Consider the following 18,989-nt stretch of genomic DNA (forward strand, 5'->3'; position numbering starts at 1 on the left):
TAACTGACGTATAAGAAGCATTGCTGTCTTCGTGACCTTTGCTTACAGCCATACCACCTTAAAACCGCCCGATCTCGTCTGATCTCGGAAGCTAAGAAGGGTAGGGCCTGGTTAGTACTGGGATGGGAGACTGCTTAGGAATACCAGGTGCTGTAAGCTTTTTCAGAGTTGAGGAAAACTGGTGAAATCTATGTCAAATATCACAGAAAATATTTTGCAACTTACCTAATAATTTATCTATCTATCTATCTATCTATCTATCTATCTATCTATCTATCTATCTATCTATCTATCTATCTATCTATCTATCTATCTATCTATCTGGCGTGGTTTCAATAACTGACGTATAAGAAGCATTGCTGTCTTCGTGACCTTTGCTTACAGCCATAACACCTTAAAACCGCCCGATCTCGTCTGATCTCGGAAGCTAAGAAGGGTAGGGCCTGGTTAGTACTGGGATGGGAGACTGCTTAGGAATACCAGGTGCTGTAAGCTTTTTCAGAGTTGAGGAAAACTGGTGAAATCTATGTCAAATATCACAGAAAATATTTTGCAACGTACCTAATAATTTATCTATCTATCTATCTATCTATCTATCTATCTATCTATCTATCTATCTATCTATCTATCTATCTATCTATCTATCTATCTATCTATCTATCTATCTATCTATCTATCTATCTATCTATCTATCTATCTATCTATCTATCTATCTGGCGTGGATTCAATAACTGACGTATAAGAAGCATTGCCGTCTTCATGACCTTTGCTTACAGCCATACCACCTTAAAACCGCCCGATCTCGTCTGATCTCGGAAGCTAAGAAGGGTAGGGCCTGGTTAGTACTGGGATGGGAGACTGCTTAGGAATACCAGGTGCTGTAAGCTTTTTCAGAGTTGAGGAAAACTGGTGAAATCTATGTCAAATATCACAGAAAATATTTTGCAACTCACCTAATAATTTATCTATCTATCTATCTATCTATCTATCTATCTATCTATCTATCTATCTATCTATCTATCTATCTATCTATCTATCTATCTATCTATCTATCTATCTATCTATCTATCTATCTATCTATCTATCTATCTATCTATCTGGCGTGGTTTCAATAACTGACGTATAAGAAGCATTGCTGTCTTCGTGACCTTTGCTTACAGCCATACCACCTTAAAACCGCCCGATCTCGTCTGATCTCGGAAGCTAATAAGGGTAGGGCCTGGTTAGTACTGTGATGGGAGACTGCTTAGGAATACCAGGTGCTGTAAGCTTTTTCAGAGTTGAGGAAAACTGGTGAAATCTATGTCAAATATCACAGAAAATATTTTGCAACTCACCTAATAATTTATCTATCTATCTATCTATCTATCTATCTATCTATCTATCTATCTATCTATCTATCTATCTATCTATCTATCTATCTATCTATCTATCTATCTATCTGGCGTGGTTTCAATAACTGACGTATAAGAAGCATTGCTGTCTTCGTGACCTTTGCTTACAGCCATACCACCTTAAAACCGCCCGATCTCGTCTGATCTCGGAAGCTAAGAAGGGTAGGGCCTGGTTAATACTGGGATGGGAGACTGCTTAGGAATACCAGGTGCTGTAAGCTTTTTCAGAGTTGAGGAAAACTGGTGAAATCTATGTCAAATATCACAGAAAATATTTTGCAACTTACCTAATAATTTATCTATCTATCTATCTATCTATCTATCTATCTATCTATCTATCTATCTATCTATCTATCTATCTATCTATCTATCTATCTATCTATCTATCTATCTATCTATCTATCTATCTTTCTATCTATCTGGCGTGGTTTCAATAACTGACGTATAAGAAGCATTGCTGTCTTCGTGACCTTTGCTTACAGCCATACCACCTTAAAACCGCCCGATCTCGTCTGATCTCGGAAGCTAAGAAGGGTAGGGCCTGGTTAGTACTGGGATGGGAGACTGCTTAGGAATACCAGGTGCTGTAAGCTTTTTCAGAGTTGAGGAAAACTGGTGAAATCTATGTCAAATATCACAGAAAATATTTTGCAACGTACCTAATAATTTATCTATCTATCTATCTATCTATCTATCTATCTATCTATCTATCTATCTATCTATCTATCTATCTATCTATCTATCTTTCTATCTATCTGGCGTGGTTTCAATAACTGACGTATAAGAAGCATTGCTGTCTTCGTGACCTTTGCTTACAGCCATACCACCTTAAAACCGCCCAATCTCGTCTGATCTCGGAAGCTAAGAAGGGTAGGGCCTGGTTAGTACTGGGATGGGAGACTGCTTAGGAATACCAGGTGCTGTAAGCTTTTTCAGAGTTGAGGAAAACTGGTGAAATCTATGTCAAATATCACAGAAAATATTTTGCAACTCACCTAATAATTTATCTATCTATCTATCTATCTATCTATCTATCTATCTATCTATCTATCTATCTATCTATCTATCTATCTATCTATCTATCTATCTATCTATCTATCTATCTATCTATCTATCTATCTGGCGTGGTTTCAATAACTGACGTATAAGAAGCATTGCTGTCTTCGTGACCTTTGCTTACAGCCATACCACCTTAAAACCGCCCGATCTCGACTGATCTCGGAAGCTAAGAAGGGTAGGGCCTGGTTAGTACTGGGATGGGAGACTGCTTAGGAATACCAGGTGCTGTAAGCTTTTTCAGAGTTGAGGAAAACTGGTGAAATCTATGTCAAATATCACAGAAAATATTTTGCACCTTACCTAATAATTTATCTATCTATCTATCTATCTATCTATCTATCTATCTATCTATCTATCTATCTATCTATCTATCTATCTATCTATCTATCTATCTATCTATCTATCTATCTATCTTTCTATCTATCTGGCGTGGTTTCAATAACTGACGTATAAGAAGCATTGCTGTCTTCGTGACCTTTGCTTACAGCCATACCACCTTAAAACCGCCCGATCTCGTCTGATCTCGGAAGCTAAGAAGGGTAGGGCCTGGTTAGTACTGGGATGGGAGACTGCTTAGGAATACCAGGTGCTGTAAGCTTTTTCAGAGTTGAGGAAAACTGGTGAAATCTATGTCAAATATCACAGAAAATATTTTGCAACTCACCTAATAATTTATCTATCTATCTATCTATCTATCTATCTATCTATCTATCTATCTATCTATCTATCTATCTATCTATCTATCTATCTATCTATCTATCTATCTATCTATCTATCTATCTATCTTTCTATCTATCTGGCGTGGTTTCAATAACTGACGTATAAGAAGCATTGCTGTCTTCGTGACCTTTGCTTACAGCCATACCACCTTAAAACCGCCCGATCTCGTCTGATCTCGGAAGCTAAGAAGGGTAGGGCCTGGTTAGTACTGGGATGGGAGACTGCTTAGGAATACCAGGTGCTGTAAGCTTTTTCAGAGTTGAGGAAAACTGGTGAAATCTATGTCAAATATCACAGAAAATATTTTGCAACGTACCTAATAATTTATCTATCTATCTATCTATCTATCTATCTATCTATCTATCTATCTATCTATCTATCTATCTATCTATCTATCTATCTATCTTTCTATCTATCTGGCGTGGTTTCAATAACTGACGTATAAGAAGCATTGCTGTCTTCGTGACCTTTGCTTACAGCCATACCACCTTAAAACCGCCCGATCTCGTCTGATCTCGGAAGCTAAGAAGGGTAGGGCCTGGTTAGTACTGGGATGGGAGACTGCTTAGGAATACCAGGTGCTGTAAGCTTTTTCAGAGTTGAGGAAAACTGGTGAAATCTATGTCAAATATCACAGAAAATATTTTGCAACTCACCTAATAATTTATCTATCTATCTATCTATCTATCTATCTATCTATCTATCTATCTATCTATCTATCTATCTATCTATCTATCTATCTATCTGGCGTGGTTTCAATAACTGACGTATAAGAAGCATTGCTGTCTTCGTGACCTTTGCTTACAGCCATACCACCTTAAAACCGCCCGATCTCGTCTGATCTCGGAAGCTAAGAAGGGTAGGGCCTGGTTAGTACTGGGATGGGAGACTGCTTAGGAATACCAGGTGCTGTAAGCTTTTTCAGAGTTGAGGAAAACTGGTGAAATCTATGTCAAATATTACAGAAAATATTTTGCAACTTACCTAATAATTTATCTATCTATCTATCTATCTATCTATCTATCTATCTATCTATCTATCTATCTATCTATCTATCTATCTATCTATCTATCTATCTATCTATCTGGCGTGGTTTCAATAACTGACGTATAAGAAGCATTGCTGTCTTCGTGACCTTTGCTTACAGCCATACCACCTTAAAACCGCCCGATCTCGTCTGATCTCGGAAGCTAAGAAGGGTAGGGCCTGGTTAGTACTGGGATGGGAGACTGCTTAGGAATACCAGGTGCTGTAAGCTTTTTCAGAGTTGAGGAAAACTGGTGAAATCTATGTCAAATATCACAGAAAATATTTTGCAACTTACCTAATAATTTATCTATCTATCTATCTATCTATCTATCTATCTATCTATCTATCTATCTATCTATCTATCTATCTATCTATCTATCTATCTATCTGGCGTGGTTTCAATAACTGACGTATAAGAAGCATTGCTGTCTTCGTGACCTTTGCTTACAGCCATAACACCTTAAAACCGCCCGATCTCGTCTGATCTCGGAAGCTAAGAAGGGTAGGGCCTGGTTAGTACTGGGATGGGAGACTGCTTAGGAATACCAGGTGCTGTAAGCTTTTTCAGAGTTGAGGAAAACTGGTGAAATCTATGTCAAATATCACAGAAAATATTTTGCAACGTACCTAATAATTTATCTATCTATCTATCTATCTATCTATCTATCTATCTATCTATCTATCTATCTATCTATCTATCTATCTATCTATCTATCTATCTATCTATCTATCTATCTATCTATCTATCTATCTGGCGTGGATTCAATAACTGACGTATAAGAAGCATTGCCGTCTTCATGACCTTTGCTTACAGCCATACCACCTTAAAACCGCCCGATCTCGTCTGATCTCGGAAGCTAAGAAGGGTAGGGCCTGGTTAGTACTGGGATGGGAGACTGCTTAGGAATACCAGGTGCTGTAAGCTTTTTCAGAGTTGAGGAAAACTGGTGAAATCTATGTCAAATATCACAGAAAATATTTTGCAACTCACCTAATAATTTATCTATCTATCTATCTATCTATCTATCTATCTATCTATCTATCTATCTATCTATCTATCTATCTATCTATCTATCTATCTATCTATCTATCTATCTATCTATCTATCTATCTAGCTGGCGTGGTTTCAATAACTGACGTATAAGAAGCATTGCTGTCTTCGTGACCTTTGCTTACAGCCATACCACCTTAAAACCGCCCGATCGCGTCTGATCTCGGAAGCTAAGAAGGGTAGGGCCTGGTTAGTACTGGGATGGGAGACTGCTTAGGAATACCAGGTGCTGTAAGCTTTTTCAGAGTTGAGGAAAACTGGTGAAATCTATGTCAAATATCACAGAAAATATTTTGCAACTTACCTAATAATTTATCTATCTATCTATCTATCTATCTATCTATCTATCTATCTATCTATCTATCTATCTATCTATCTATCTATCTATCTATCTATCTATCTATCTATCTATCTATCTATCTATCTGGCGTGGTTTCAATAACTGACGTATAAGAAGCATTGCTGTCTTCGTGACCTTTGCTTACAGCCATACCACCTTAAAACCGCCCGATCTCGTCTGATCTCGGAAGCTAAGAAGGGTAGGGCCTGGTTAGTACTGGGATGGGAGACTGCTTAGGAATACCAGGTGCTGTAAGCTTTTTCAGAGTTGAGGAAAACTGGTGAAATCTATGTCAAATATCACAGAAAATATTTTGCAACTTACCTAATAATTTATCTATCTATCTATCTATCTATCTATCTATCTATCTATCTATCTATCTATCTATCTATCTATCTATCTATCTATCTATCTATCTATCTATCTGGCGTGGTTTCAATAACTGACGTATAAGAAGCATTGCTGTCTTCGTGACCTTTGCTTACAGCCATAACACCTTAAAACCGCCCGATCTCGTCTGATCTCGGAAGCTAAGAAGGGTAGGGCCTGGTTAGTACTGGGATGGGAGACTGCTTAGGAATACCAGGTGCTGTAAGCTTTTTCAGAGTTGAGGAAAACTGGTGAAATCTATGTCAAATATCACAGAAAATATTTTGCAACGTACCTAATAATTTATCTATCTATCTATCTATCTATCTATCTATCTATCTATCTATCTATCTATCTATCTATCTATCTATCTATCTATCTATCTATCTATCTATCTATCTATCTATCTATCTGGCGTGGATTCAATAACTGACGTATAAGAAGCATTGCCGTCTTCATGACCTTTGCTTACAGCCATACCACCTTAAAACCGCCCGATCTCGTCTGATCTCGGAAGCTAAGAAGGGTAGGGCCTGGTTAGTACTGGGATGGGAGACTGCTTAGGAATACCAGGTGCTGTAAGCTTTTTCAGAGTTGAGGAAAACTGGTGAAATCTATGTCAAATATCACAGAAAATATTTTGCAACTCACCTAATAATTTATCTATCTATCTATCTATCTATCTATCTATCTATCTATCTATCTATCTATCTATCTATCTATCTATCTATCTATCTATCTATCTATCTATCTATCTATCTATCTATCTAGCTGGCGTGGTTTCAATAACTGACGTATAAGAAGCATTGCTGTCTTCGTGACCTTTGCTTACAGCCATACCACCTTAAAACCGCCCGATCGCGTCTGATCTCGGAAGCTAAGAAGGGTAGGGCCTGGTTAGTACTGGGATGGGAGACTGCTTAGGAATACCAGGTGCTGTAAGCTTTTTCAGAGTTGAGGAAAACTGGTGAAATCTATGTCAAATATCACAGAAAATATTTTGCAACTTACCTAATAATTTATCTATCTATCTATCTATCTATCTATCTATCTATCTATCTATCTATCTATCTATCTATCTATCTATCTGGCGTGGTTTCAATAACTGACGTATAAGAAGCATTGCTGTCTTCGTGACCTTTGCTTACAGCCATACCACCTTAAAACCGCCCGATCTCGTCTGATCTCGGAAGCTAAGAAGGGTAGGGTCTGGTTAGTACTGGGATGGGAGACTGCTTAGGAATACCAGGTGCTGTAAGCTTTTTCAGAGTTGAGGAAAACTGGTGAAATCTATGTCAAATATCACAGAAAATATTTTGCAACTTACCTAATAATTTATCTATCTATCTATCTATCTATCTATCTATCTATCTATCTATCTATCTATCTATCTATCTATCTATCTATCTATCTATCTGGCGTGGTTTCAATAACTGACGTATAAGAAGCATTGCTGTCTTCGTGACCTTTGCTTACAGCCATAACACCTTAAAACCGCCCGATCTCGTCTGATCTCGGAAGCTAAGAAGGGTAGGGCCTGGTTAGTACTGGGATGGGAGACTGCTTAGGAATACCAGGTGCTGTAAGCTTTTTCAGAGTTGAGGAAAACTGGTGAAATCTATGTCAAATATCACAGAAAATATTTTGCAACGTACCTAATAATTTATCTATCTATCTATCTATCTATCTATCTATCTATCTATCTATCTATCTATCTATCTATCTATCTATCTATCTATCTATCTGGCGTGGATTCAATAACTGACGTATAAGAAGCATTGCCGTCTTCATGACCTTTGCTTACAGCCATACCACCTTAAAACCGCCCGATCTCGTCTGATCTCGGAAGCTAAGAAGGGTAGGGCCTGGTTAGTACTGGGATGGGAGACTGCTTAGGAATACCAGGTGCTGTAAGCTTTTTCAGAGTTGAGGAAAACTGGTGAAATCTATGTCAAATATCACAGAAAATATTTTGCAACTCACCTAATAATTTATCTATCTATCTATCTATCTATCTATCTATCTATCTATCTATCTATCTATCTATCTATCTATCTATCTATCTATCTATCTATCTATCTATCTAGCTGGCGTGGTTTCAATAACTGACGTATAAGAAGCATTGCTGTCTTCGTGACCTTTGCTTACAGCCATACCACCTTAAAACCGCCCGATCGCGTCTGATCTCGGAAGCTAAGAAGGGTAGGGCCTGGTTAGTACTGGGATGGGAGACTGCTTAGGAATACCAGGTGCTGTAAGCTTTTTCAGAGTTGAGGAAAACTGGTGAAATCTATGTCAAATATCACAGAAAATATTTTGCAACTTACCTAATAATTTATCTATCTATCTATCTATCTATCTATCTATCTATCTATCTATCTATCTATCTATCTATCTATCTATCTATCTATCTATCTATCTATCTATCTATCTATCTATCTATCTATCTATCTATCTATCTATCTGGCGTGGTTTCAATAACTGACGTATAAGAAGCATTGCTGTCTTCGTGACCTTTGCTTACAGCCATACCACCTTAAAACCGCCCGATCTCGTCTGATCTCGGAAGCTAAGAAGGGTAGGGCCTGGTTAGTACTGGGATGGGAGACTGCTTAGGAATACCAGGTGCTGTAAGCTTTTTCAGAGTTGAGGAAAACTGGTGAAATCTATGTCAAATATCACAGAAAATATTTTGCAACTTACCTAATAATTTATCTATCTATCTATCTATCTATCTATCTATCTATCTATCTATCTATCTATCTATCTATCTATCTATCTATCTATCTATCTATCTATCTATCTATCTATCTGGCGTGGTTTCAATAACTGACGTATAAGAAGCATTGCTGTCTTCGTGACCTTTGCTTACAGCCATAACACCTTAAAACCGCCCGATCTCGTCTGATCTCGGAAGCTAAGAAGGGTAGGGCCTGGTTAGTACTGGGATGGGAGACTGCTTAGGAATACCAGGTGCTGTAAGCTTTTTCAGAGTTGAGGAAAACTGGTGAAATCTATGTCAAATATCACAGAAAATATTTTGCAACGTACCTAATAATTTATCTATCTATCTATCTATCTATCTATCTATCTATCTATCTATCTATCTATCTATCTATCTATCTATCTATCTATCTATCTATCTATCTGGCGTGGATTCAATAACTGACGTATAAGAAGCATTGCCGTCTTCATGACCTTTGCTTACAGCCATACCACCTTAAAACCGCCCGATCTCGTCTGATCTCGGAAGCTAAGAAGGGTAGGGCCTGGTTAGTACTGGGATGGGAGACTGCTTAGGAATACCAGGTGCTGTAAGCTTTTTCAGAGTTGAGGAAAACTGGTGAAATCTATGTCAAATATCACAGAAAATATTTTGCAACTCACCTAATAATTTATCTATCTATCTATCTATCTATCTATCTATCTATCTATCTATCTATCTATCTATCTATCTATCTATCTATCTATCTATCTATCTATCTATCTATCTATCTATCTAGCTGGCGTGGTTTCAATAACTGACGTATAAGAAGCATTGCTGTCTTCGTGACCTTTGCTTACAGCCATACCACCTTAAAACCGCCCGATCGCGTCTGATCTCGGAAGCTAAGAAGGGTAGGGCCTGGTTAGTACTGGGATGGGAGACTGCTTAGGAATACCAGGTGCTGTAAGCTTTTTCAGAGTTGAGGAAAACTGGTGAAATCTATGTCAAATATCACAGAAAATATTTTGCAACTTACCTAATAATTTATCTATCTATCTATCTATCTATCTATCTATCTATCTATCTATCTATCTATCTATCTATCTATCTATCTGGCGTGGTTTCAATAACTGACGTATAAGAAGCATTGCTGTCTTCGTGACCTTTGCTTACAGCCATACCACCTTAAAACCGCCCGATCTCGTCTGATCTCGGAAGCTAAGAAGGGTAGGGTCTGGTTAGTACTGGGATGGGAGACTGCTTAGGAATACCAGGTGCTGTAAGCTTTTTCAGAGTTGAGGAAAACTGGTGAAATCTATGTCAAATATCACAGAAAATATTTTGCAACTCACCTAATAATTTATCTATCTATCTATCTATCTATCTATCTATCTATCTATCTATCTATCTATCTATCTATCTATCTATCTATCTATCTATCTATCTATCTATCTATCTATCTGGCGTGGATTCAATAACTGACGTATAAGAAGCATTGCCGTCTTCGAGACCTTTGCTTACAGCCATACCACCTTAAAACCGCCCGATCTCGTCTGATCTCGGAAGCTAAGAAGGGTAGGGCCTGGTTAGTACTGGGATGGGAGACTGCTTAGGAATACCAGGTGCTGTAAGCTTTTTCAGAGTTGAGGAAAACTGGTGAAATCTATGTCAAATATCACAGAAAATATTTTGCAACTTACCTAATAATTTATCTATCTATCTATCTATCTATCTATCTATCTATCTATCTATCTATCTATCTATCTATCTATCTATCTATCTATCTATCTATCTATCTATCTATCTATCTATCTATCTTTCTATCTGGCGTGGTTTCAATAACTGACGTATAAGAAGCATTGCTGTCTTCGTGACCTTTGCTTACAACCATACCACCTTAAAACCGCCCGATCTCGTCTGATCTCGGAAGCTAAGAAGGGTAGGGCCTGGTTAGTACTGGGATGGGAGACTGCTTAGGAATACCAGGTGCTGTAAGCTTTTTCAGAGTTGAGGAAAACTGGTGAAATCTATGTCAAATATCACAGAAAATATTTTGCAACTCACCTAATAATTTATCTATCTATCTATCTATCTATCTATCTATCTATCTATCTATCTATCTATCTATCTATCTATCTATCTATCTATCTATCTATCTATCTGGCGTGGTTTCAATAACTGACGTATAAGAAGCATTGCTGTCTTCATGACCTTTGCTTACAGCCATACCACCTTAAAACCGCCCGATCTCGTCTGATCTCGGAAGCTAAGAAGGGTAGGGCCTGGTTAGTACTGGGATGGGAGACTGATTAGGAATACCAGGTGCTGTAAGCTTTTTCAGAGTTGAGGAAAACTGGTGAAATCTATGTCAAATATCACAGAAAATATTTTGCAACTCACCTAATAATTTATCTATCTATCTATCTATCTATCTATCTATCTATCTATCTATCTATCTATCTATCTATCTATCTATCTATCTATCTATCTATCTATCTATCTATCTATCTATCTATCTATCTATCTATCTATCTGGCGTGGATTCAATAACTGACGTATAAGAAGCATTGCCGTCTTCGAGACCTTTGCTTACAGCCATACCACCTTAAAACCGCCCGATCTCGTCTGATCTCGGAAGCTAAGAAGGGTAGGGCCTGGTTAGTACTGGGATGGGAGACTGCTTAGGAATACCAGGTGCTGTAAGCTTTTTCAGAGTTGAGGAAAACTGGTGAAATCTATGTCAAATATCACAGAAAATATTTTGCAACTCACCTAATAATTTATCTATCTATCTATCTATCTATCTATCTATCTATCTATCTATCTATCTATCTATCTATCTATCTATCTATCTATCTATCTATCTATCTGGCGTGGTTTCAATAACTGACGTATAAGAAGCATTGCTGTCTTCGTGACCTTTGCTTACAGTCATACCACCTTAAAACCGCCCGATCTCGTCTGATCTCGGAAGCTAAGAAGGGTAGGGCCTGGTTAGTACTGGGATGGGAGACTGCTTAGGAATACCAGGTGCTGTAAGCTTTTTCAGAGTTGAGGAAAACTGGTGAAATCTATGTCAAATATCACAGAAAATAATTTGCAACTTACCTAATAATTTATCTATCTATCTATCTATCTATCTATCTATCTATCTATCTATCTATCTATCTATCTATCTATCTATCTATCTATCTATCTATCTATCTATCTGGCGTGGTTTCAATAACTGACGTATAAGAAGCATTGCTGTCTTCGTGACCTTTGCTTACAGCCATACCACCTTAAAACCGCCCGATCTCGTCTGATCTCGGAAGCTAATAAGGGTAGGGCCTGGTTAGTACTGTGATGGGAGACTGCTTAGGAATACCAGGTGCTGTAAGCTTTTTCAGAGTTGAGGAAAACTGGTGAAATCTATGTCAAATATCACAGAAAATATTTTGCAACTCACCTAATAATTTATCTATCTATCTATCTATCTATCTATCTATCTATCTATCTATCTATCTATCTATCTATCTATCTATCTATCTATCTATCTATCTATCTATCTATCTATCTATCTGGCGTGGTTTCAATAACTGACGTATAAGAAGCATTGCTGTCTTCGTGACCTTTGCTTACAGCCATACCACCTTAAAACCGCCCGATCTCGTCTGATCTCGGAAGCTAAGAAGGGTAGGGCCTGGTTAATACTGGGATGGGAGACTGCTTAGGAATACCAGGTGCTGTAAGCTTTTTCAGAGTTGAGGAAAACTGGTGAAATCTATGTCAAATATCACAGAAAATATTTTGCAACTTACCTAATAATTTATCTATCTATCTATCTATCTATCTATCTATCTATCTATCTATCTATCTATCTATCTATCTATCTATCTATCTATCTATCTATCTATCTATCTATCTATCTTTCTATCTATCTGGCGTGGTTTCAATAACTGACGTATAAGAAGCATTGCTGTCTTCGTGACCTTTGCTTACAGCCATACCACCTTAAAACCGCCCGATCTCGTCTGATCTCGGAAGCTAAGAAGGGTAGGGCCTGGTTAGTACTGGGATGGGAGACTGCTTAGGAATACCAGGTGCTGTAAGCTTTTTCAGAGTTGAGGAAAACTGGTGAAATCTATGTCAAATATCACAGAAAATATTTTGCAACGTACCTAATAATTTATCTATCTATCTATCTATCTATCTATCTATCTATCTATCTATCTATCTATCTATCTATCTATCTATCTATCTATCTATCTATCTATCTATCTATCTATCTATCTATCTTTCTATCTATCTGGCGTGGTTTCAATAACTGACGTATAAGAAGCATTGCTGTCTTCGTGACCTTTGCTTACAGCCATACCACCTTAAAACCGCCCAATCTCGTCTGATCTCGGAAGCTAAGAAGGGTAGGGCCTGGTTAGTACTGGGATGGGAGACTGCTTAGGAATACCAGGTGCTGTAAGCTTTTTCAGAGTTGAGGAAAACTGGTGAAATCTATGTCAAATATCACAGAAAATATTTTGCAACTCACCTAATAATTTATCTATCTATCTATCTATCTATCTATCTATCTATCTATCTATCTATCTATCTATCTATCTATCTATCTATCTATCTATCTATCTATCTATCTATCTATCTATCTATCTATCTATCTATCTATCTATCTGGCGTGGTTTCAATAACTGACGTATAAGAAGCATTGCTGTCTTCGTGACCTTTGCTTACAGCCATACCACCTTAAAACCGCCCGATCTCGACTGATCTCGGAAGCTAAGAAGGGTAGGGCCTGGTTAGTACTGGGATGGGAGACTGCTTAGGAATACCAGGTGCTGTAAGCTTTTTCAGAGTTGAGGAAAACTGGTGAAATCTATGTCAAATATCACAGAAAATATTTTGCACCTTACCTAATAATTTATCTATCTATCTATCTATCTATCTATCTATCTATCTATCTATCTATCTATCTATCTATCTATCTATCTATCTATCTATCTATCTATCTATCTATCTATCTATCTTTCTATCTATCTGGCGTGGTTTCAATAACTGACGTATAAGAAGCATTGCTGTCTTCGTGACCTTTGCTTACAGCCATACCACCTTAAAACCGCCCGATCTCGTCTGATCTCGGAAGCTAAGAAGGGTAGGGCCTGGTTAGTACTGGGATGGGAGACTGCTTAGGAATACCAGGTGCTGTAAGCTTTTTCAGAGTTGAGGAAAACTGGTGAAATCTATGTCAAATATCACAGAAAATATTTTGCAACTCACCTAATAATTTATCTATCTATCTATCTATCTATCTATCTATCTATCTATCTATCTATCTATCTATCTATCTATCTATCTATCTATCTATCTATCTATCTATCTATCTTTCTATCTATCTGGCGTGGTTTCAATAACTGACGTATAAGAAGCATTGCTGTCTTCGTGACCTTTGCTTACAGCCATACCACCTTAAAACCGCCCAATCTCGTCTGATCTCGGAAGCTAAGAAGGGTAGGGCCTGGTTAGTACTGGGATGGGAGACTGCTTAGGAATACCAGGTGCTGTAAGCTTTTTCAGAGTTGAGGAAAACTGGTGAAATCTATGTCAAATATCACAGAAAATATTTTGCAACTCACCTAATAATTTATCTATCTATCTATCTATCTATCTATCTATCTATCTATCTATCTATCTATCTATCTATCTATCTATCTATCTATCTATCTATCTATCTATCTATCTATCTATCTATCTATCTATCTATCTATCTATCTGGCGTGGATTCAATAACTGACGTATAAGAAGCATTGCCGTCTTCGAGACCTTTGCTTACAGCCATACCACCTTAAAACCGCCCGATCTCGTCTGATCTCGGAAGCTAAGAAGGGTAGGGCCTGGTTAGTACTGGGATGGGAGACTGCTTAGGAATACCAGGTGCTGTAAGCTTTTTCAGAGTTGAGGAAAACTGGTGAAATCTATGTCAAATATCACAGAAAATATTTTGCAACTCACCTAATAATTTATCTATCTATCTATCTATCTATCTATCTATCTATCTATCTATCTATCTATCTATCTATCTATCTATCTATCTATCTATCTATCTATCTATCTATCTATCTATCTATCTGGCGTGGATTCAATAACTGACGTATAAGAAGCATTGCCGTCTTCGTGACCTTTGCTTACAGCCATACCACCTTAAAACCGCCCGATCTCGTCTGATCTCGGAAGCTAAGAAGGGTAGGGCCTGGTTAGTACTGGGATGGGAGACTGCTTAGGAATACCAGGTGCTGTAAGCTTTTTCAGAGTTGAGGAAAACTGGTGAAATCTATGTCAAATATCACAGAAAATATTTTGCAACTCACCTAATAATTTATCTCTCTATCTATCTATCTATCTATCTATCTATCTATCTATCTATCTATCTATCTATCTATCTATCTATCTATCTATCTATCTATCTATCTATCTATCTATCTATCTATCTATCTATCTATCTAGCTGGCGTGGTTTCAATAACTGACGTATAAGAAGCATTGCTGTCTTCGTGACCTTTGCTTACAGCCATACCACCTTAAAACCGCCCGATCTCGTCTGATCTCGGAAGCTAAGAAGGGTAGGGCCTGGTTAGTACTGGGATGGGAGACTGCTTAGGAATACCAGGTGCTGTAAGCTTTTTCAGAGTTGAGGAAAACTGGTGAAATCTATGTCAAATATCACAGAAAATATTTTGCAACTTACCTAATAATTTATCTATCTATCTATCTATCTATCTATCTATCTATCTATCTATCTATCTATCTATCTATCTATCTATCTATCTATCTATCTATCTATCTATCTATCTATCTATCTGGCGTGGTTTCAATAACTGACGTATAAGAAGCATTGCTGTCTTCGTGACCTTTGCTTACAGCCATACCACCTTAAAACCGCCCGATCTCGTCTGATCTCGGAAGCTAAGAAGGGTAGGGTCTGGTTAGTACTGGGATGGGAGACTGCTTAGGAATACCAGGTGCTGTAAGCTTTTTCAGAGTTGAGGAAAACTGGTGAAATCTATGTCAAATATCACAGAAAATATTTTGCAACTCACCTAATAATTTATCTATCTATCTATCTATCTATCTATCTATCTATCTATCTATCTATCTATCTATCTATCTATCTATCTATCTATCTATCTATCTATCTATCTGGCGTGGATTCAATAACTGACGTATAAGAAGCATTGCCGTCTTCGAGACCTTTGCTTACAGCCATACCACCTTAAAACCGCCCGATCTCGTCTGATTTCGGAAGCTAAGAAGGGTAGGGCCTGGTTAGTACTGGGATGGGAGACTGCTTAGGAATACCAGGTGCTGTAAGCTTTTTCAGAGTTGAGGAAAACTGGTGAAATCTATGTCAAATATCACAGAAAATATTTTGCAACTTACCTAATAATTTATCTATCTATCTATCTATCTATCTATCTATCTATCTATCTATCTATCTATCTATCTATCTATCTATCTATCTATCTATCTATCAATCTATCTATCTATCTATCTATCTATCTGGCGTGGTTTCAATAACTGACGTATAAGAAGCATTGCTGTCTTCGTGACCTTTGCTTACAACCATACCACCTTAAAACCGCCCGATCTCGTCTGATCTCGGAAGCTAAGAAGGGTAGGGCCTGGTTAGTACTGGGATGGGAGACTGCTTAGGAATACCAGGTGCTGTAAGCTTTTTCAGAGTTGAGGAAAACTGGTGAAATCTATGTCAAATATCACAGAAAATATTTTGCAACTCACCTAATAATTTATCTATCTATCTATCTATCTATCTATCTATCTATCTATCTATCTATCTATCTATCTATCTATCTATCTATCTATCTATCTATCTATCTGGCGTGGTTTCAATAACTGACGTATAAGAAGCATTGCTGTCTTCATGACCTTTGCTTACAGCCATGCCACCTTAAAACCGCCCGATCTCGTCTGATCTCGGAAGCTAAGAAGGGTAGGGCCTGGTTAGTACTGGGATGGGAGACTGATTAGGAATACCAGGTGCTGTAAGCTTTTTCAGAGTTGAGGAAAACTGGTGAAATCTATGTCAAATATCACAGAAAATATTTTGCAACTCACCTAATAATTTATCTATCTATCTATCTATCTATCTATCTATCTATCTATCTATCTATCTATCTATCTATCTATCTATCTATCTATCTATCTATCTATCTATCTATCTATCTGGCGTGGATTCAATAACTGACGTATAAGAAGCATTGCCGTCTTCGAGACCTTTGCTTACAGCCATACCACCTTAAAACCGCCCGATCTCGTCTGATCTCGGAAGCTAAGAAGGGTAGGGCCTGGTTAGTACTGGGATGGGAGACTGCTTAGGAATACCAGGTGCTGTAAGCTTTTTCAGAGTTGAGGAAAACTGGTGAAATCTATGTCAAATATCACAGAAAATATTTTGCAACTCACCTAATAATTTATCTATCTATCTATCTATTTATCTATCTATCTATCTATCTATCTATCTATCTATCTATCTATCTATCTATCTATCTATCTATCTATCTATCTATCTATCTATCTATCTATCTATCTATCTATCTATCTATCTATCTATCTATCTATCTATCTATCTATCTGGCGTGGATTCAATAACTGACGTATAAGAAGCATTGCCGTCTTCGTGACCTTTGCTTACAGCCATACCACCTTAAAACCGCCCGATCTCGTCTGATCTCGGAAGCTAAGAAGGGTAGGGCCTGGTTAGTACTGGGATGGGAGACTGCTTAGGAATACCAGGTGCTGTAAGCTTTTTCAGAGTTGAGGAAAACTGGTGAAATCTATGTCAAATATCACAGAAAATATTTTGCAACTCACCTAATAATTTATCTCTCTATCTATCTATCTATCTATCTATCTATCTATCTATCTATCTATCTATCTATCTATCTATCTATCTATCTATCTATCTATCTATCTATCTGGCGTGGTTTCAATAACTGACGTATAAGAAGCATTGCTGTCTTCGTGACCTTTGCTTACAGCCATACCACCTTAAAACCGCCCGATCTCGTCTGATCTCGGAAGCTAAGAAGGGTAGGGCCTGGTTAGTACTGGGATGGGAGACTGCTTAGGAATACCAGGTGCTGTAAGCTTTTTCAGAGTTGAGGAAAACTGGTGAAATCTATGTCAAATATCACAGAAAATATTTTGCAACGTACCTAATAATTTATCTATCTATCTATCTATCTATCTATCTATCTATCTATCTATCTATCTATCTATCTATCTTTCTATCTATCTATCTATCTATCTATCTATCTATCTATCTATCTATCTATCTATCTATCTATCTATCTATCTATCTATCTATCTATCTATCTGGCGTGGTTTCAATAACTGACGTATAAGAAGCATTGCTGTCTTCGTGACCTTTGCTTACAGCCATACCACCTTAAAACCGCCCGATCCCGTCTGATCTCGGAAGCTAAGAAGGGTAGGGCCTGGTTAGTACTGGGATGGGAGACTGCTTAGGAATACCAGGTGCTGTAAGCTTTTTCAGAGTTGAGGAAAACTGGTGAAATCTATGTCAAATATCACAGAAAATATTTTGCAACTTACCTAATAATTTATCTATCTATCTATCTATCTATCTATCTATCTATCTATCTATCTATCTATCTATCTATCTATCTATCTATCTATCTATCTATCTATCTATCTATCTATCTGGCGTGGTTTCAATAACTGACGTATAAGAAGCATTGCTGTCTTCGTGACCTTTGCTTACAGCCATACCACCTTAAAACCGCCCGATCTCGTCTGATCTCGGAAGCTAAGAAGGGTAGGGCCTGGTTAGTACTGGGATGGGAGACTGCTTAGGAATACCAGGTGCTGTAAGCTTTTTCAGAGTTGAGGAAAACTGGTGAAATCTATGTCAAATATCACAGAAAATATTTTGCAACGTACCTAATAATTTATCTATCTATCTATCTATCTATCTATCTATCTATCTATCTATCTTTCTATCTTTCTATCTATCTATCTATCTATCTATCTATCTATCTATCTATCTATCTATCTATCTATCTATCTATCTATCTATCTATCTGGCGTGGTTTCAATAACTGACGTATAAGAAGCATTGCTGTCTTCGCGACCTTTGCTTACAGCCATACCACCTTAAAACCGCCCGATCTCGTCTGATCTCGGAAGCTAAGAAGGGTAGGGCCTGGTTAGTACTGGGATGGGAGACTGCTTAGGAATACCAGGTGCTGTAAGCTTTTTCAGAGTTGAGGAAAACTGGTGAAATCTATGTCAA

Source organism: Lipophrys pholis (assembly GCF_963383615.2).
Source record: "Lipophrys pholis genome assembly, chromosome: 1".
Classification (NCBI taxonomy): domain Eukaryota; kingdom Metazoa; phylum Chordata; class Actinopteri; order Blenniiformes; family Blenniidae; genus Lipophrys; species Lipophrys pholis.